A 22,752-nucleotide genomic window follows, 5' to 3' on the forward strand; every position below is an offset into this window, starting at 1 on the left:
GGGGACAGATAGACAAACTATGCTCTCTCTCTACAGAACTCTAATCAGATCTAAATTAGACTATGGCGCGATAGCATATTCATCGGCTACTGAGTCTTCCCTTAAAATTTAAGATTCAATACACAATACTGCACTCCGCATTGTCTTGGGAGCTTACAGAACCACACCAATAGAAAGCCTGTATTGTGAAGCAGCTGAACCATCACTATATCACAGAAGGATGTACTTAATGTTAACCTATGCAATTAAATCAAATGCAAATCCTAACAACCATACCTTCAAATATGATCACCTTAACCGATTATCAACATGTTTCTCCAATAAACCACGTCTACATAAACCTTTCTACCACCGAATCAAAATGGATCTCTCATCTCTGAACACCACCTTACCTCCTTGCTTTCCCGTTAGTTTTGAACCTGCTGCACCATGGACTTTGGGAGTACCTAAAATAATAACTACCCTAACATCATTGGACAAACACACTACCACAGTATAAAGAGGTTCCACAGTAGAACCACTCTCCGAAAAATTGGAAGTAAAATCTGTCAACGCGCAGGGCGACTGCGCTTATTTTTTAGTCGCTCGAGAACCATTCTTCCATTGCTAGTCGCGTAGAAACGTACGGGTTAACAGTGCCGTATTTTGCTTAAACTGAGTTAGTTTTATATTAATAAATATTAATTTATTTTTGTATTTTGACAACGACGTCTGAATTGGAAGTCGAAACGTTAATAAAATTATTTTTTCAAGTTAAATTGTGGCTTATTTCCCAATTAGAATAGTTGATATTCGTTTAATTTATTAAAAAATTGTTGAAATTGTTAAAAATAAGAAAGACGAAGAGAATTTTTTTTATTTAAATTTGTGGCTAAAAATCACCATAAAATTTTTTCCATTCATTTACGGTGATTTTAAGATTTGGTTTTACTGTAAAACCATGTAAAACTTTTACATAAAATATAGAATAAATGGTTATCTTTTCAGCAGTTTGAATTTTAATTGATGTACTCTTGCACATTACGCGATTGATTTGACGAAAAGACTATTGCAAAATTTAATTAATTTTTTGCAGACTACAACTAAAACTAAACGAATAATGCAAAAAACACAAAAAATCGCCGATATAACCAAATTAACCTACGAAATGTAAATAGTGACAAAATTTCATAAATGTCAATAATGTCAAAATTTCATAACAGTGGAGTAAACTTGCCTGCCGCTGGACGAATTACAAACAAGCGTTATGACGCGGTAAATTTGAATTACTACTCCTGGTTTAAAAACAGAGTATAGTAATGCCGTGAGAGCTTCGAAATTAACGTCCTTTTTATTTTACGTTTATATGACGTGTACAATATATTAAAAACCATTGAGATTTAAAACTTGCGCAATACCGTTGATATTTTAAATAGCGTTGAAAAATATAAACATTGAATTGTAATGTTGTTTTTCATCTATTAAACTCTTTGTTTTTGTAATATTAACATTTAGTAAGAACAACTGGACAGTTAAATATGGGAAGCCGCATTTTTTATTTTAATAAATAATAGTAGTAGGCTCAGAAAGTTTTAATACGGCTCTGTAAGGTTACCGCTGATGAATTACCAATTTCGTACTTTGCCGGTATTACTGCCTGAGATCAAAGCGCCGACAGACGAGTGGTTTTACTGTGGAACATCTTTATACTGTGACACTACTAACCATAGTATAATACATCAAAATCTACAAAACTTATTATCAAAGTATACAAATTTCTCTCAAATTTATACAGATGCTTCAAAATCAACAGATGGCGTGGGAGCAGCAGTTATATCCTCTAATATGTGTCAAAAATATAAGTTGCCAATACACTATAGTACTCTTAATGCAGAATTATATGCCATATACGAGGCACTCACATATATTATATCCTCACCAAATCAGAAATATATAATTTTGACTGATTCACTAAACTCACTACAATCTATAGGAAGAATATACCCAGAGAATCATATTCTTGAAAAAATAAAATAAAATCTGATAGAGATAGAAAATTGTAATAAGGAAGTAATCTTTATTTGGATCCCATCACATGGTATTAGAGGTAATGAAGAAGCAGATAAGTGTGCTCGTGAAGCCGTCAATTCAGCTGACTCTATTATTGTGAAATACGTGATAGCTAGTGATGTTTCAAGTGTTATCAAATCGCGGATCCTAAGTGAGTGGCAAAACCGGTGGGAATTTTCAGTGTCCAATCTTCGGAATATTAAACCGGACATTAAACCATGGAGATGTTTCCCCACTAAAAGAAGGGATCAAGTGACAATAACTCGTCTTAGATTAGGTCATACCAGTGCCACGCACAAGTTCTTAATTACTAAAGAATCCGAACCAAAATGTGAGCAGTGTAACGTTAAACTCTCGGTGAAACATGTTGTTGTAGACTGTCCAGTTTTCTCCACAGCAAGAATCAATTATGGTATCTCAATAAACTTAGAGAAAGCACTTGGTGCAAATTGTTCATTCACAAATATGTTAAACTACTTAAAAGCTATTAATTTTGTTAATATATAATATATTTAATATTGTAAATCTGATTCTCGCTAATAACCTTCGGGTTGATGCGAATTTGTAAATAAAAAAAATAAAAAATATGTACTTTACCACCGAAATGCTATCATGTCTAGCGAAGACTCTGTCTTCTTGGCAGGTCAGGGACAAAAGTATCTTGAGAGAGGGAACAGTACCCCAGAACTCAAACACACGTCTCTGTTGGCTAAGCAGCCTTCACCCCTACTAAATGGAACGACTGATGGTGACTGAATGCTTGATGGTAACTTACTACCACGACCGTTGGGCCTAGAGTCGTTTTGTTCAAACAAACGCTAGATGTGGGCGATAAATAACCAGCGATCTGCACTTTTAACTAAAGCGATTCAGTTTTCTATCATCCTTTGTTAATATACAATGTATGGAAGAACACTCTTTTGTCTGCTACAAAGTATTTAACAACCGTTCATTGCTCTATATCGACTGTGTTTTGTACGCGGAATCTTAGCGAAATATACGGGAAGAATCAAAAATAAAACAAAGTGTGTTAATATTTTATAAATGTTTATATAGAGTTGCGAAACTGCAACATTCTCCTCGCGTTGGCATACGTGCCAATAAAACATAACTGTACTGCAAAAATTCCGAAACCGTAAACACTTCTTCGGTTACAAAACGATCGACACACTTACAAGACTACAAAAAGTTATACATTTACAAAAAGCACAAAGAACAATAAACTTACAAACAATAATAGATTACAAATACATAACTATATAATAAATATACATCACTACAATACATTATACGGCTGTTAGTACTATACACAAAAGAGGTATCCCCTCTAATAGGAAGTGCATTCCTCTATCATCCTAGGATAAAATATATGAACTTGACGCCTTCGAGATGTGGCTATACAAGCGAATCCTCAGCATATCATGGACGGACCAGTTAACCAACGGAACGTATGAAGAAGAACGACGAAAGAAAGAAAAGTGATGTATATGATTAGAAGGCAACAATCAGAATGTCTCGGATACATAACGAGGGATGGCACTTAATATAAATACTACATATAACCTTGTAATAAGTATTCGAAAAGTGAGAACTTGGGCGAAGACCAATATCCTGGTTAACAAACCTAAGTAAAAGATTTTCCGTAACAACAACTAAATTAACTACAAATAAACATAATAACTGTAGCCCGAATGGCTACTGCAATATTTGAAAAGGATAAGCGGCAAAGGCAAAAAAAAAATAACTTATGAACTGTACCAATGTCGCTAGATATTAGCGATCTACCTGGACAGATATAATCACGACGAAAATGCTAAAATAAAAAACGAAGAAACTCTATTCTTCCATAAGCTTTATACATAAAAGATAATTATGATAATTTGGACGGCAATAAGTAAATCATATCTCAGGTTGAGACTCAGCTCCCTATCGGTAAAAAGTAGTGAATAATTCTAAGCTAGGAGTAGACTTAGACAATTAGAATAAAGCAGAATTACGATAAATAGGAGAATAGATAAAATACGAATATTATACTATTCAATAAAGAAGGCTTTTATATATAAAAAGGCAATTTTGAAACGAATAAAAACAAAAATGGTCCGACTCAAAAAAATTCTTTGCACCTTAAAGATTTCGTACAATAGTAAAAGAAAATGTCTTAACTCTGCAAACGTTAAAACCGTTATTTTAATATAACGTGCCACGAATACGTAAACAAATAAAGCTATGTAAGCTTTAAGCAAAAAATATATCCCATAATCTATGGCAATAAAAAGAAATCTCGAACAGTTAACACAATCATGTATGGGACTCTTAACATTATAAAATGCGCAACAACTAAGTCCGAAATATTGTCTAAAATTGGATGTAAATCAATCTGGACCTACATGTCCCAACCATACGTGTATTTCGAACATCTTTAAAATAACTAGATTGTTCGAAGACAGAAGAAAAGGATGCTTTTAGAGCATAAGGAATTGTAGTATTCCTCAACATACCGCTAACTTTCATACGATAAACAATTTTCTCTGGAAATAAATTCAAAATATACAACTAATTATACGGATTGGTAATACCGGATGGCAACGATTTCAATATACGAGGAATTGAGAGACTTTTTATGTCTCGAACAATTCAGCTTGCTTTTTACGAACGTTTCTGATAAAACAAAACACAAATGCCGTTACTTGGTACACAAACGAGAAAAATAAGGGTACATTTTGAACATATGTACCACGAATGCTAAATCTAGAGGTGGGTGTAATGCCACTCTAGGGACTTTTGACCCAATTATGGTCGCAATGTCTAAGTTAATAGATTTGTTAAAATTATCTCGGTCACGAAACGACAAGAATTTTGGCTCACAATGCCAAGGTTTCGATCGAGCAGGTGTATCGGGGTTAGCTCTCCGCGAAGCTGTATCGGCAGCGTCATCATCAGGCGCTCATCATGTAAATAACGTAATGAAAAATCCTTGGGCAAGGATTGAATATTAGAATGAACCTAAGGTCCAGAGAGATGTACTTCAATAAATAGCTTCGTAGCCGAACTCGCGCTTGTGTCAGCGTCACGAGTCTTGTAGGACTCACTATCCTTTACCCCGGCAACAGGTGGAAGATTAAATGCAATATTGCTAAGGCCATTAGGTAACGCCTTAGGGACAGCATTTACAAGAGCTAAAGTCAAGGATAGCTGACCTGATGAACTAGGCGCCATCACACGAAGTATTTGAGACGTGGATGTCTCGAAAGTAGGTTGAGGCTGTGAAAAATAAGAGTCTTTTGATATATTGCTTTGAGAAGAATTCACTTCATTGACTAGATGGCATAAATCTAAAATAAGTGTGGGAAGTCTTTCTCCCACATGTAACCTAGAAGAACAATGGAATGCACTACCTACTTTGTAATACGTAAAGGATGGGAAGGGCTCCCATATTATTAGTCCCATTGCCATACAAAACAAATCATCTACAGTGTTTCAATCCTTGCTATCATCAGCGGAATCTACATATCATTCATATTTGTCACACTTAGCCTGTAAATACTCACGACGAACTTAAAAAAAAAGACTCTTTGCAGACTCCCTCTTGAATTTGAGGGTGTCCATTGTTTAGACAAAAATGGAGCAGCTAATATATAATACTCACAAGACAAAGAAGAAAAAATTGCGAAGGGGTAAAAGTAATTGTAAATCCCTGGATTTTTCCCAAAATCAAACCAAAGAGATACTTGTAATCGTCGAATTACTCTACAATAAGACAACCATAAACAAAATAAAAAAAAGAACTGTCTCTACAGAACGGGTATCTTATCAAGGAAAAGTAATACCACAACATAAAACGATTAAAATCTGCCACTAATGTCCCTACAATCAGGAAAAATTAAACAGAAAAATGGTTGCAATAACCGAAAATAATTTTCCACCCTCACAAAAACAATTCTTCTTTAAGTGCCGTCTAACGATAGGAGGTTAGATATCATCATCACTATCTTTACTCTATCTACTGCTGCTCTGAAGAGTTCTATAGAACTGCATTTAAATCAGTCCCTTAAATTATTTAACCATGACACTTTTTTTCTTCCTATACTCCTTCCTCCTCTTATCTTTCCCTGTATTATCAGCCTTAGCAGTTTATATTACTGTGCCATCATTACATGTCCCAGATATTATAACTTTCTTATTTTTATTGTGTTTATTATTTCGCATTCTTTGCCCATTTCTCGCAATACTTCCGAGTTAGTTTTCTTCTGCGTCCATCCTATTCTAAGCATCCTCCTGTAACACTACATTTCAAAGGACTGTAACTTATTTATGTGTTCTTGCTTTTGCTGTTATTTTTTCGCTTCAACGGACACCTTTCTTAAATAGACACTTTATGCGGAACGACTGCTGTCTGTTCAACGGAGAGTTCACTATAGTTGTAAATGAAAATATTCAAATTATATATTTATTTTATAAAAAAAACTGTTTATAAAAATTGTTACCACTTTTTAAGATTGGGGATTTAAGTACATATTCATATTCAGCGAAAAATTGTACATAAGATAGCATAGTTTTCAACTATCCACCCTACCTTGCATACAGAAAGGTACCTTGCTGCCGGACTATTAGCAGATGATTAATTATATATTTATACTAAATCTATTTCTCTTCACTAACCACAATTACTTTCAACTTACGCAGCTAGTCATTTCTCACCTTCTGCATAGACAACACGAATTACAGTGAATGAGTTTGAACATAAGTAATTAGAACTCCATCAGTAGACCAGAGAAACTAGCAAATAAATAGCCTTTTTCGTGGCACTTTGTAACACAGTTGTCTAACAACTGCTTGTGATAAATTTGGAGATAACAATATTTAATAAATGAAATAATATGCAAAAGACTAAACGTCATTTTTTATTTATATCTAATAATATAAACAATTTAAGATCGGTATTTGATTTTAAATACTAAAGGTGAAGACCGGCAAATTATCTGGAAAACTGATACAATTTTACTGAGAAAGCATAGAAAATCCTGTCAAAAGCATAGATGTCAGCCAATAGTTTGATGCCATATTGTCGACATGGTCTTGACTGACCTCATTGGGATGTCGCCCATGCAGAGGTTTACCTATCCAGATGCGCATTTTTTCGCCCTTAGTAAGATGGTTTATGCCTATTTTTGGTTCCCTCAGTATAATCGGTATTATATCATCTACTGCACAAATCGCGCAATGTAGAGTAGATGTCTCAGCCTGCACCTGAAAATAACTTCTTAAATTAGTAATCTGTTTTTATAGTTGTTCACTTATATCCATAAGTCCTCGTCCTCCTAAATACCGCGGTAATGTCGCTCTTTCTACTGCACTTCGAGGATTGTGTTTTTGTGCCTTTGTGAGGTGTGTTGGTAATTTTCGTTAAAAATTTTCTATATCCGTGTTTGTCCACTTAATAATACCAATTATGTAGCTAAGCGCGGAACATGCGTAGGTGTTTAGTGTAATTTTTTACTGTTATGGTGTGAACGTAACAGTTGTTTTACCCTTTGTATAAACTCAGTAGTTATCTCAGTTGTCATTTGCTTAGGGCCAATTTTCCGCACTTGCTTTATTCCGAGGTATTTATACATATCATTTTCACCCATGGCTTCGATGTTCTGGCCATTTTCCCTTATTCTTATTATTATCTCCAGATTTAGTCATACAGCTCATACTCCCCCTAAGGGAAAAATTCATTTATCTCAGATACCTACAATATCCAACGGATTGAGCTCTGTTTGGGCTTTTTCCGTGTTATCGAGCCCTAGATGACTTGGTATGCTGGAGTCTGTCCCAAAAATTTTCGTACACATCTGGCCTTCGAAAGTAGTGCAGCTTTCTGCATGGTCTTACAAAGATGTTCATTCAAACCCAACTTTTTTATGTTTTCTAGGATGTTCTTCGGAATGACTCCAGTAGTAAAAAGAATAATTATTTATATTTCCAGATATCTGTACTTGGCGATCTTTTCGTTGTATTTAACACGCAGGTTATTGTTGTTTGGAATCTCCACGTCGATTAGTGTTGCTTTTCTCGTTATTTTATTTACTAGTACAAGATCTGGTCTATTGTGTACTACTGTTTGGTCTGTGAGAATAGTGCGGTCCCAATATACCTTGAAGTTGTCATTTTCAAGCGTACTCTCTGGAACTTATTGATAATATTAGAGATGGTTTGCTTGAAGAAGTCACAGTTTGATATCTGTTTCTTGATGAAGAAGGATTTTCCCTACTGAATTATGCCGTTCCTTGTATTCAGTTATAGCAAATACCTGACAGCCCTTAGTAGGATGTTGGATGGTTTTTTGGGTTTGATATCAATATCGGCATTTGTCGTTTTGGACATAAGGGTCGTTGATGATATATTAAATTTTTTATTAGTTTAACCTGTTATTATTATTAATATTATTAATTATAGCTATGTCACAGTCTTCTGGTACGTTTAAAGATAGTTCAAACACTCCTGACCATGGAGCGGCGCGAAGGCGGAGTCAAATTCACGTAAAGGCAGAAAGGTTCTATTGTAAGTGGAATTGTACAGTGCATAGTACAATGAGTTTCGCATGGAAGTGAGGACTAAACCAAATTTCGTCTACTGCGCCGTAGTCATGAGTACTTGCACTATCTCTACCTACTTCCAAATCAGTCCTACTAGCTTATTTATAAAATTTTGGGATGTACCACTCTTATATTATAACATAAACAGCAGAAATTGATACCTACCAATCGTAAAAATGTGTTTGTCCATTGTCTTCAAGGGCGCTGCATCTAAGCTATTAACAACACAAAACCCTGGGTGCTATTTTCGAACTGCAGGCGCTGGCCTTTGATTTTATCTGATACCTGATACGAGTTGTGTTTTTCAGAAACACAATGCTCAATTGAACCAATAAATCAATTAAATGGTGAAATCGGAAGCAAGCAAAACATTTTTTAGGGAATGGAAGCTGCATCATCATTGGGTAATGTTTCAAAAATTTTTCAGCGTTAAATTTTTTTATGTATAGCTGCTAACGAAGGCAAAAGGCGCACTGGACCGCCGCTCGGTTGGCCATTTTGCCATAGTTTTGACTTTTTGACCCCTAATACCAAAAACATTTTTCCAAAAAATTATAAATTAAGAAATGGTATTAAAACGTAAATTTTTTCCAATTGAGATTTACAGTTTAACATATTTTTTAATTTATAATGTATTTTATATTAAACAGTTTTTGGTTTGGAAATCGAAACGTCAAACAAATATGTAAAATGTAATTCTTATTAAAATCCAATATGGTTTAATCCCATAGAAACACAATATTTACCCTAGCATGCCATAAAAACACAGTTTCAGAACCTCTTTCCTCAGATTTGTCTTACAATTATTCAGTAGGTACGTGACTTGCTTCGAATAATACTTTTTCTTATATCATATTACCATCGAATTCTTATTTGTTTTTGTATTAACTTTTTTTGATTACTGAAAATTAAATGATCTGGTATGATTTAACATTTGATTTCGAATTAAATATCGGATAAATGTTCAATCGGTAACATTGTTATAATATCATCTAGTGAATTTGTTTACGAATGATTGGTCTTCATAATTTTCTTATTTGTTTTGTTAATCCTCTACCGTATAGCGCATACGAAACCTTTTGTGTAGTACTCATTATACTACGCATCTGTACGTTTGGTTGCCTACCAGTCAAGAGATAGATCGTTATAACCTCATTGGTTAGTGAATTGACGGTACCTAATGAATAATTCCGATTTGAAGCAATATTTTTTATCGAAATAGTGAATTTATTTGTTGGGAATATTTCCAACATATAATTTATATGTTGGGAGTCCCTAAAATAAATCTTTCTAAGTGACTGAAAGAGAAAATAATTTATAATTTAATACTAAGTCAAATTAGTGAAATAAGAGAAAAGAAAAGTGTTATAAAAATTCGGCTAAGTCCCGCTCAGGGACCTAAAAGACAGATTATTTTACAAAAATTCTACCAAGTCGAAATTCGACGAAAATAATACCAATTAATAAATAGTATTCGAAATAAAAGATTTCACACGAAATCTCCTAAGTCGAAAAGCTAAAAATAAATACAAATTAAATATAAAATCGACACTAAGTCTCGCTAGAGAAAAATCCTGCAATAAAAAGGATATCGGTTAGATAATAAAAGATCAGAGTTTCTAGGAACTGAATCAACCAGAAGGTCTCTATATGCCAAGAGGGCTAGTTCTGCGGACCTGTCCTGACCAGAACGAACTGTTGGCCATCGTGCACCTACATCTATACAAATTAAATTAGGTCAACGGTTTCTGGCGCTCTGCCATAGGACCTGCACGATAGCCAATGCTTAATTTTGGATAATATCATTGGCTACAATTATGTTGCCATTTGACCAATGGTAAATCCGCAATTGAGCTGCAATTTCGGGCAATACAATTGGCTGCAATTAAGGTTGCAATTTGACCAATGGTAAAGCCCGAATTTTGCTATTGGCGACACTACATCCAATTTTACATTATTATCTAGCTTTATGATGTCATTTGTTATCAAACGATATTATGGTTTCGTATGCATTTCGTCTAAATTGGTACAAATCCGTAAAATCCATAAATGGTTTCGAATGCATTCAATTTTATTTTAGTTATACCGTTTTTAGCAAAATTATCATTTGGATTTTGTTTTGGGAAAGGATCCTGGGAAGATTTATGGAATTGTATTCCTGATGATTGAGAAATAAGTGAAGACGACTTTCAGACGGTTCAGATTTAGATAATGAGTATATTCCTTTTAATTGAGAACTAAGTGAAGAAGAATTAGGTTTAGATTCCGATAATGAGTATATTCTTCGATGTCGTCAGTCCCAGTCTGATGATAGTGAAGCAATGAACAAAGAAATTTTGATCATTTGGATGAAAATATACCTATTTGCTCTGGTATAAATAGAATTGCAAATGAAAAAAAAAGAGATCTTAAATTTTTTTATGGGAATCAGGCCATTTAAAGCATTTTAATAAATGTGATTATGCATTTAAAGGCGTTGCAATACTACCAGAATGTATCCTTGATACATTAGAAACTCCTGTAGATTTTGTTTTATTTTGTTTCGAAAAGAATTTTTATCCATGATTGTTGAACAATCAAACATAAAAGCTCTACAGGATAACATAAACAAACCGGCCAATATTACCGAAAACGAAATGGAGCAATTCATAGGAACTGTAATATTTATTTCATTGGTGAAAATACCATGATCGATTCTTTACTGGAATGTAACTGTAGGTCAACTACAAGTATTTGAATTCATGACCTGCAATAGATGAGAAATTATAAAGAAACACCTTTATTTTAGTGATAATTGTAACTTCGTTTCTGTTGGTAATCCAGTCCATGACAAACTATTCAAAATTTGACCTCTTTTAGACAAGATTAAACAACGCCCTTTACTGGTTCCCAAGGAGGAACATCTAGCTGTTGACGAACAAATTATCCCTACGAAATGCTGGCACTACCTCAAAAAATATCCGGCAAAACACGGCAATGTGGGGATACAAAAATCAAGTACTTAGTGGTGTATCAGGTTTTAGTTATGACTTTGATATTTTTGCTGGTGAACAAAGCAATACTTTTCCAAATGGAGCGCTAATTTAGCAGTCAGTGGAAATGTTGTCACTAGACTGACAGAGATTAAACCATATTCCAAATTCAGGAATTCCGCCCGAAAAAGAACTAACTAAAGAAAAAAGAATGTGGTTTCATTGTAGAAAAAGTTGCACTTGTTGAAGACCTAAACATAAGTCTAATAACTTGGTTCGATAATAAGCCAGTAAATATATTATTAACTTAGGTTGGTAGTGAACCTAGAACCACAAAATGTAGGTACTTCCAAAAAGAAAAAACATACAAAGAGATTCCATGCCCTAAAGCTGTTGAAGTTTATAATCAGCTGATGGGAGGAGTAAACTTATTAGACTCGATGCTGGGGCTTTACAAAATCCATCTAAGATCAAAAAAATGGTATAAACCAATTTTTTTTCATGTTGGATCTATATGTTGTGAACGCATGATACTCTGGCTTAGAAAAATGAACAAAATTGCTATATGCCTTCATACTACAGCTTATTTTAAATCAAGTGGAAAGCCCTTCCACGACATAGTTATTCGCGCAGACAATAGAATACCTATGATCAGATCCATGCAGTGGCGTCGCAGTATTAAACAAATTAAATTATTTGAAATTGAAATAATTACAAAATTATTACTAACTTAAATAATAAATGGAGTTTAATTGTCCCCAGATTGTTTTATAGATACCAAACTGTTTGTTTGTTATAATACCATCTTTAATAATTAATACCCTATAAAGTTTGGTAAAACTTAATCTATAATTTATTATCAGTAACTTTAAAACCGTAATTATAAAGTCATTATTAATGACTTCTTAACGACTGGTTTACGACATACCAAGAACTGATAAGAATTATTTCCAAGAATTTCTAGTCACTGGATTTCAAACGAGTTCGTAATTTAGTCTCATTACGTTGTCGAGTCCCAACAAGAAAGGTGCCACCACGCGTATTAGAACTATTTTGTGGAATGGAGATGGTTAAATGTAGTACGAGTTAACAGATCAGATTGACACCAGAATCCAAAGGAATAGTTTACAATGTATTTAAATATATGCAAATACTATTTCCTGAGGATAATCGAACTAGTATTAAACAACGTATGAGTGAAGCTACTGGAGTATCTTTACGTTCGGTAGAAAGGATCGTTTAACAAGCAAGTATGTTAACAAACGCAGAGTCAAATAATATACTAAAATTTCACCGCACTTCAATCTACACATATTAATTTATAAAACAAATTTTTCCAATGTTCTCAACATAAATTTGGGACAAATTCACATTACAAACTACAACTTGATGGTTGCTACTGTTATATTATTATAATTTTAACTAATTCAATTTTAAATATTGCTGGCTTCTGTCACATTTAGACAAATACCCTAAGTTACACTCACTGCTTTATTCCGACTTCCGTCCTAACATGTCAATATTGTCATTTTAATCAGTTGCTATCAACAAGTCCTCGTAGACACTTTGTCTCAGGACCAAGCAACCTCATGTAGAGTCGTACGCTGCCATGTTACCAATTTCACTGGTAACTTTAACATCTCAACTTATAAGATTATATAATGTAATAGAAATTTAAACTAACAACATTTAACGGGTTTTTACCCAAATATTTTAGTGGCTCAAAACATGTACACTTAGTATGTATTAACCACATTTTGCATTAACCTTAGTTAACATTTTAAATTACACGTTATTTTTAATTAAAGTGGTTATATGCTTTCTAATTGTGATATAGCCCGTTTGGGTATTTTATTATATACGTTTTATAAAGGACTTTAAATAAAAAAATTATTTTTGCCAAACTTCCACATTACAATTTTCTAATGATTTTCTGTACATACTTAATACTTTATCATCACCATATCGATAATTTACCCTAAATTAACTCAATAGCATTAAAGTCACAATGATAGGGTGATAGTTTGTAATACTTTATGACTATGCTCTCGTAAAAGTTCATCAATAATATAAACATTTTCTTTTCTATTCATTTTGGCAAGTTGTAACAATTCAGGTTTTGTAAGTGTTTTACTGAAATTAATATTATTCTCTTTTAGCCAAATGATTATGTCATCTTTTTTGGACAAATCGGAAGGTTGCTTTTTAATTAGCATATTGTGGTAAGGAGCATTATTCATTACTATTGGTGACGCTTCCTCTAAATTAGGGATTAACCATATAGTAATTTACTGTGGAAAGATATGACCATCCATTTCTTCACGACAGTCCATCGACAAAGATTTTGAAGAAACCAGTAAACTTGCTTCTTGGCCGAACCCTTTAGAAGAACCAGCATGCACAATAATGAAACGTTTGCCATTGTAACCTTGTGGTTTGCGTACACCTTTTATATTACTATCCTGCCAAGAATTTATTTTGGTTCCTTTGGCATATATAAATGTTTCATCCAAAAAAATTACTTCCCTTGGGAAAGCACTTTGACGATTTTCCATATACTTACGAAGAAAGCATGCCCTTTGCCTAGCAATATTGGTACGTTCCACTAATGATTTTCGGTTGTCATCCTTTTTATATTTAAACCCCAATTCTTTCAATGCCTGATTTAATGATGGATTGTTTGTCAATACAATTTCTTTATTTTTTTACTCATCATTTAAACTTGTGTTGGTAACATGCTTTTCTAAAAAGTTAAACTAATTAGTACTTTATAAAAAAGAAATTAAAATCACATATTCCATACAATATTTATACATTGTTTTGAATTGCAAAATTATATATACAATTGCAATTATAAATATTATTTGACTACAAAAAGAAGTATTATTGGTTTAAAAATTATTTCCATTATGCATTTGGTTCCATTGGCAGTAAATTATTTATTTAATAAGAAGCAATTTTACAAGAAATGTTGAAAATAATGTATTTGACCGGTAAAACGGTTTCTGTTTCTAAAATAAAGAACTTCTCTTGGCTCACTTCTATAGCTATTAATTTTTTTTTATGAGTGAGTAATAAAAAATGACTTTTTCAGAAATGCCAATTAATAAACTTATTTTGTTCATAAATAAAATACAATGTATTCCGTATAGTCATTTCTGTATCCTCAGGTAAATAAGTGGTTTTAAATTTTAAACGAGGTCTGCTTTTTCCAGGTGAAGAAAAAACTGAATTATTTTATTTTCTTGTTTTTTATTGAATAAATAGTTTTTCTGGATATTTTAAGTGCCGCGGCTACTCTCTAAAATAAAAGATACATTTGTAATCCTACAATTTCAATATTGTTTAATGTGTTACCTCTTGAACAGATGAAAGAGGTTCTAAAGGGCCTCCATTGATTTTTCTATCTCAAAAAATTCACACATATATTTAAAACCAATTGTACATTCGTAACAATATACTCATCTGTAATTACACAATTACTGAAAAGTCAGAGTAATATGTACACGTTTGTCGAAGTCATAGATAGAAGTTAACCATATTGTTAGGTGATTACTTATACATTTTATTGACTTATTAATTATTATAATATTATATAATATTATACGTATATAAATATATTAAAATGATGCAACAACTAATGAAAAAAAAATTAGAAGTGATGAACGCTATAAAGGAAATAAGAAAAGAACACATGGAACATAATAAACAACTACAAGAGATAAACGAGGAAAACAGAAAATTAAAAAACGTCGTGAAACAATAACAAGACAAATTGGAACAACTGGGAAAACAAGTAAAAAGAAAGGTTTGATTAAATCGGGTTTAAAAATAGACATAAATGATGATAAGAAAGTAAAAGAAAGTATGGAAACATTTATATCACAAGAAATGTAGGCGCAAATAAAACTGAGGAACGCATCAAAAGTGGGAGAAACAGTCTTGCCATAGAAACAGAAACTTTCACGGATAAAATTGAGATATTAAATAGGAAAAGTAAGCTGAAATACGATAAAGATCGCATCTACATAAATAATGATCTGACAGCAAAAGAAAAAGAAATAAAGAAAGAAATAGTTAAAATAGCAAAGAAAGAAAAAAAGTAAAGAAAAATACACAAAAATAGGCTATAAGAAGTTGTTCGTGAATAAGAAAGAATGGATATGGGATAAAGAAAAACAACAACTAAAGAAAATACCAAAGAAAAATTGCCAAAAATCTAGTAGAAGAAAAGCAACCGGGGAGATATGATACCGAAACGGCAAGGCAAAGGAATACGACCATAGAAAACGGAAAAATAAGCACAAAAGAAAGGCAACAGTCCAAGGATATAATAAAATTGGGACTTGGAATGTGAGAGGTACTTATGAGTAGCGAACTTTAAGAAACTTATGGACAAATGTGGAACAAATTATGGAAAAATATATAATAGATATCCTTGCCCTGCAAGAAACGAAACAACTGGGAAATGAAATAATAAAAATAGGAAAGAGCACACTATTTAATAGTGGGGGACCAAGAGATATTCTGGAGTGGGATTCATGGTGTCGGAGTAAGTGAACAAAGCAGTTGTGAATTTTCAACCAATAGCAGACATATGTTACTTAAAAGTTAGAGGACAGTATAGGAAGATAAGTATCATTAATGTACATGCGCCCATTAAAGATTATTATTATTATTATTATTATACATAAGTGAGGGCAGAGGAACTAAGTCTCTATTATGCCCAAAAACAAAGAAATTTCATTAATAACCTACTAGTAAAAAATAAAAATTACAAATAAAAGAAATAAAATTACAATTTTTGGTTTAAAAGAAAAACAATATTTTAACTATAATCTAAAACGGTCAAGTCTGTTTTTGAACGAGTTGGTAGAGGGAGCAGAGACAACTTTATCATTAAGGTTATTCCAACACTCAAAAACTCTATTTGGTAAAAAGTTCTGCCTTAATCTTGTAGAAAAATTTTCTTTCTTTAGTTTGAACTAATGACCTCTGAGGCGTTCATCTTGATTAATGGTAAACATTTCATCAAGATTTCCAAAATTGAATTTTAGTATTTTAAAAGTTGTAAGTAAGTCTTACGTACAGAATGTAAAGTTTACAGAATTATTGCATTGAAACTCTCGAAAAACACCTCCGAATAAGATACAGTCTGGAGTTCGCACGTTTACAAATAGAGGTAATATGGTCGTACCAAGTAAGGCTGCTGTTTATGATAACACCAAGATCGTTATACGAAAACACAGAATCTAATGGCTGCCCGTAAACAAAGTACGGCATAAGTGGGTTATTTTTACCAATTCGAAGCACTACACATTTTTCCGCGTTTAAGGGTAGTTACCACTGGGAACACCAAGTTAAAATAGAGTCCAAGTCCATTTGGAGGGTTAGCTGGTTTGTGATTGGATTGGCATATATTTTTGTGTCATCAGCGTAGTACGATATTTTACTTGAGACATAATAAGGAACATCGCTGGTGTAAACCGTAAACAGCAGAAGTCCAAGGACGGAACCCTGAGGCACTCCACTTTCCACTAACCTGTCCTGTGAGAAAGATTCGCCAACTCTAACTTTGTAATATCGATCTGTCAGAAAATCATCTATCCAACGAAGTAAAGTACCGCGAACTCCGAAATGTTCTAGCTTATGTAGAAATCTGCGCTTAGATACACGGTCAAATGCTGTAGAGAAATCTAGATAAACAACGTCGACCGGCTGCGAACTGTTAAGAGATGACGTCCAGTCGTTAAAGATAAAGACTTAGAAACCAAAACAGAGTTCTACGAAAAGCTAAGCACCCTAATAGGGAATATACAGAAATACGATATAAAAATAATCATAAGTGACATGAATGCGAAAGTCGGAAAAAAGGAAATATATATAAGAATAACAAGGAGACGAAGTTTACATAAGGAATCAAATGCAATTCTTCCGATGGAAAAATAAAAAATCAAATAGATCATGTCCTAATTGAAACCAAACATGACAAGGCAATAATCGATTGCAGGAGTTACAGAGGGGCAGATTCCAACAGTGACCATACACTAATAACAGCAAAACTAAGACAAGAATTATCAATAATATCAAAACCTCTTAGAAATAGATTAAGTTATCAATTAGAGCGCCTTCAAGAGAAGCAGGTTGTAAACAGACTAGAGGAAGAAATAAATAAAAAACTAGAGAATCCAGTCAAACAGGATATAGATGAAGAGTGGAAGACCATACAGACAGCCATGTCGGAAGCAGCGGAAAAATGTATAGGAAGAGAGCATATAAAAAGACCGCAAAACTGGCTCGATGAAGAATGTAGGAATATTTTGGCAACACGTAATATGGCAAAATTACGAAGAGATAAAGAAAATACCCAAAATGCGATCGAAAACTATGTGGCAAGAAGAAGGGAAGTTAAAAGAACTTGCAGAAAAAAGAAAACAGAACAGCTAGAAAAGCAATTAGAAAAAAATTAAAGAAGCCTATATAATCAAATAGGTAAAGAATTTCTACCAAGAAGCAGTGGCGCACCCAGAATTTGTCTTAGGGGGGGGTTTTGAAATTTTTTTATGCTACCTACCTCTATTTTGAGTTCCTAAAATTTAGGTTTTGGTTTAATTTAAAGTACTGAAGATAGCGGTGCCAAACCGCTATGCATTCAGGTATCTATTATCCTGCCTACCAACTAAAACCACCCTCTCTTACTTGTGCGCAGTTGACTGTCGCACGTACCGTACTCCGAAAGTGGGGTGGCCACTGTAAGGCTGACGACATTTTTGGAACACTCTTATCTATTGTTCTGAAGCTATTTTCTTCTGGCATTTTAAAGAAATTACTATTTTAATGGGAATAAGCCACAATTGAAGGTTTTAATAAGGTTATTGACGTTTGAAATAAATCCAACTTGTAAATACAGTACATTTTGAAGACGGCTATAGCCGTATTCCCGTTCTCCTCCGCCAATCCTCCCAGTCCAAGGTATGCTCCTCCTCCAAACCTCTCGATTCCATCGCTCTTCTAATTCCTTCATTCCATGAGCGTCGAGGTCTACCTCTTTTTCTTCTTCCAGGGGGCTTCCATTTGTGAAGTTTTTGGGACCAACGTTCGTCAGGCATTCTCAATAGATGTCCAAACCATTTTAAACCTCTTCTTTCTATTCTGTCAATGACCGTTTCTGTAGCATTCATGTTATTTCTTATAGATTCGTTGGTCTTCCTTTTCTGCCGTGATGTTCTAGCACTTCTTCTCATAATCCATTTCAACTGCCAACAATCTTCTCTTCAGGTCTACATTAATTGTCCATACTTCAGAGCCATAACAAAGAACTGATTCAACCATTTTTTGCCCTATTCTTTTATTGTTCCTTTTGGAAATATTGTGATCCCACCATAAGGAGTTCAGACATCCTACAATTTTACGTTCCTGATTAATTTGTGTTTAATTTCGGTTTCTTCCAAGCTGTTCTTATTAATGAGTAGACCTAAATATTTAAATTTTGCCACTTGTTTGATTTACACGTCCTCGTCTATCAACACTTCAAACCTTGCATCTGAATTGATAACTAAGTAAATATTCTGTTTTCTTCATGCTGACTTGTAACCATCATTTTAAATATTCTCTCTATAACGCTTTATCATAAATTCTAGATCAAAAGAATCTTGAGCTAGGATGACTTGGTCATCCGCAAAGTTCAGGGAGAACAGTACGTCATTTCCTATGGGGATCCCCATTCCCTGGCAGGGGTTTTTCCAATTTTGGAGGGCTGTCTCAATATATAAATTAAACAGTAAGGGTGACATATTGCATCCTTGGTTTAGTCCTTTAGTTACTTTTATTGGCTATCATAGTCGATATCCGATTTTTAGGTAAGTAGTGTTATCCCAGTATACTTCTGTGATTATTCCTAAAAGGTATAAACTAATGTCGAGTTATTGTTAAGCTTGCCACAATTTAAGTCTTGGAACTGTATCACACGCCTTTTCTAGGTCGATGAAGTTATCAGTGCAAGATCAAAGATCAAAAATTCAAACGTCAATAAACTTATTTTAACCTTCAATTACGACTTATTTCCATTAAAATAGTAATTAGATCTTATCTCTGTCGTTAGCTCGGTTGGTGTTTCTCTTCTTCTTCTTTCTTTTTTTTGACTGCTTGGATGTAATTGTGAACACTATTCCATCCCTCCGTATTTCCCGTCATTTTCACGATCATCTCTCTTACAGTCACAGGGTTCATACCTATTTCTTTATACATTCTGTTTCTTTCCACTGTACATCTATTACACTCCAGCATTGTATGAGTAGCAATGTCGGAATATTCGCAGTATAGGTATTTATCTGTATCTGTCTTTCTGAACCCATCAAGATACGCCCTAAAACAGACAATCTACCCAGTCCCTTAGGCTCGGGATCAGCATCTTTGTCCACTGAGCAACATCTTCCTTGTTGTTCCACTCTTCTTGCCATCTTTCCATTGATCTTTCCCTTTCTTCTTTTTTTTATAGCTGTTATAGCTGTATGCTTTCTTCTCCCATAGAGATGTCTCCTTTCTACTGCTAACACATGCAGAGGAATACAACCCGTGATAGTCCACAAGGCCGCCGCAGATACAGTCCTGTAGGCGCATGCTACTCGCAACAGACTCGTTCTGTCTACTTTTTCATAAGCCTAATATTAGGTATCGATATCTAAATATAATGAAAAATATTATGAATTATTGTGTATTAATACAATAATACAATAATTATTGTGTTCTACTTATTTAAAGTGGTAATTTAATTATTCAATCAGCGTTTTGGATTTTTTGTATTATGTGTGAAAGACATAAGGTACATTTTCCTACTATTCTTTATATATTGTTTACTTTATATGCCCTGGGGGGGGGGGGTTAACCCCCAAAACCCCCCCTGGGTGCGCCACAGCCAAGAAGTTACGAAAACCAGAGAAACCATAAAGAATAATCCACAGTATGGCAGAAACAAAGAAGATCTATTAAAGAATATTTCGAAGATCTATTAAATACAGACCAACAGGAGGCACTTAAGGGAAATGAGAATTGGCAAAAAGATGAAGAAGGCACGTGCGAGGAACCAACATGGAACGAAGTCAAAGAAATAATAAGAAACCTAAAAAATAACAAAAGTGCAGAAGAAAGTGGTATCCCAGCTGAGATTGTTAAGGAAGGTGGCGAAAGGTTAAAGGAAAGGATATTTCAATTGACACTAATAATTTGACAAAAGAAAGAAATGCGGAAAAATGGAATAGCGCTCTTATTTGTCCTATCTATAAAAAAGGAGGCAAAACGGAGTGCGAAAACTATAGAGGTATAGCACTAATTGAAGTAGTCTATAAAATACTTGCAAAAATTATTATTAAAAGATTAATAAAATATGATAACAAAGTGATTGGAGAATATGGAGAATATCAGGAAGGTTTTAGATCAGGAAGAACAACTACTAAACAAATAAGTATATTAAAATTAATAGAAAATAATAGTTACGACCAAAACTTAGGATTGCATATGCTATTTATCGATTCTAAACAAGCATATGACTCCCTAAATCGAACGATGCTATATGAGGCCATGAGAACATTAGAAATACCAGCAAAGCTTATAAGGCTAGTGAGAATTACGCTTAGGAACAGGGTGCATAGAGTAACAATGGAAAGAAGCTTTTTAAGACAGTTCACAGTTAATAGAGGTTTAAAACAAGGGGATCCGCTATCAACAAATTTATTCAAGATAGTATTGTATTAGAACAAATCGTAAGAAGTTCAAATATAAGCACAAACAGGATTAATTTCAATAGCTCGGAACACTGCATAGCGTATTTAGAAGAAGAAGCGAAAAGATACGGATTAATAATAAACCAAACAAAAACGCAATATATAAAAATGAGAGGAGACGTAACCAATAATAAAAAATATATCAAAATGAAAAGAGCAGAGACTGTTTGTAGTTTTGAAAAAGTGTCAGAATCTGAATACTTAGGAGTGCGCATAACGAACACGGGAAAAGAAGAAAAGAGATCGACAAAAGATTAATGAAGGGTAGCAGAGCGTTAGGGTTTCTAAATTCATTAATGAAAGCAAAAAATGAGTCAAGAACAGCTAAAGCGAGTCTACGAGACAGTAATCAGACCCACAGTGATGTATGCCAGTGAAACGTGGATTATGAACCAGCAAGAAGAAAAAAAAAGTAGATATCTAAAAAAAAGGTGCTCAGAAAAATCTCTGAAGGAATAAAGACTGCATAGAATATTTGGAGAAGACGAAGAATAAAGAAATAATGAGGGTGTATGGAAAACCAGCAATTACAGCAAAAATACGAGCCCAAAGAGCTAGACGGCTTGGTCACATTATACGAATGCCAGAGAACCGAAATGTTAAAAGAATACTGAAGGAGGGAGAAATAGGGAAAAAAAATGAGGACGTCCAAAGAAGAAATGGTTGGAAGCAGTAAAGTAAGTAAGACTTGTCAGAAATAGGCGTGAGAAATTAAAAATTGGAGAGAGAAAGCAAGGGACCAAAATATGGAGGAAAATAACCAAGTTTTTAGTGTAGCGCTGCTATATAGATATATATATATATATATATATATATATATATATATATATATATATATATATATTATATATATATACATATATTATGTATATATATATATATTATATAATAAAATTATGATATATATTATTATGACGTATTATTATTGAGAATATAATATAAAAATAGCTCTTAAAAGAACTGAGTTTATTCAAGTAAATACGACTGATTATTAAAATTTATAAACTCCCAAACCTAACTTAACACAAACGTAAACAAAATAATTTACTTTGAAAGTGGAACCAGTTATAATGGAAATCGAATCCGTGAGATTATAGTTGACCAGTACAATTACTCGAATCGTAGTTTATACAATCATTATCTCTACTCATGTTGAATGTTTTTCTAAGAATTACGTTGGAAGTACAGAGATAGTCAAGTGGAAGTTTAAATGTTGTATTAAATTAATTTAACTACGTTTAACAATTGTATCGCCGTTTCACTCTGCCAATTAGATATATACAACTGAGTATGTCTTGGATGACGGTTTTGCTTAGTAGACAACACTTAATCTATCTCTATTTTTTGTTATGTCATCGAAAAGGATAGCAA

The sequence above is a fragment of the Diabrotica undecimpunctata genome, chromosome 1 (genome assembly GCF_040954645.1).
Source record: "Diabrotica undecimpunctata isolate CICGRU chromosome 1, icDiaUnde3, whole genome shotgun sequence".
Lineage (NCBI taxonomy): Eukaryota > Metazoa > Arthropoda > Insecta > Coleoptera > Chrysomelidae > Diabrotica > Diabrotica undecimpunctata.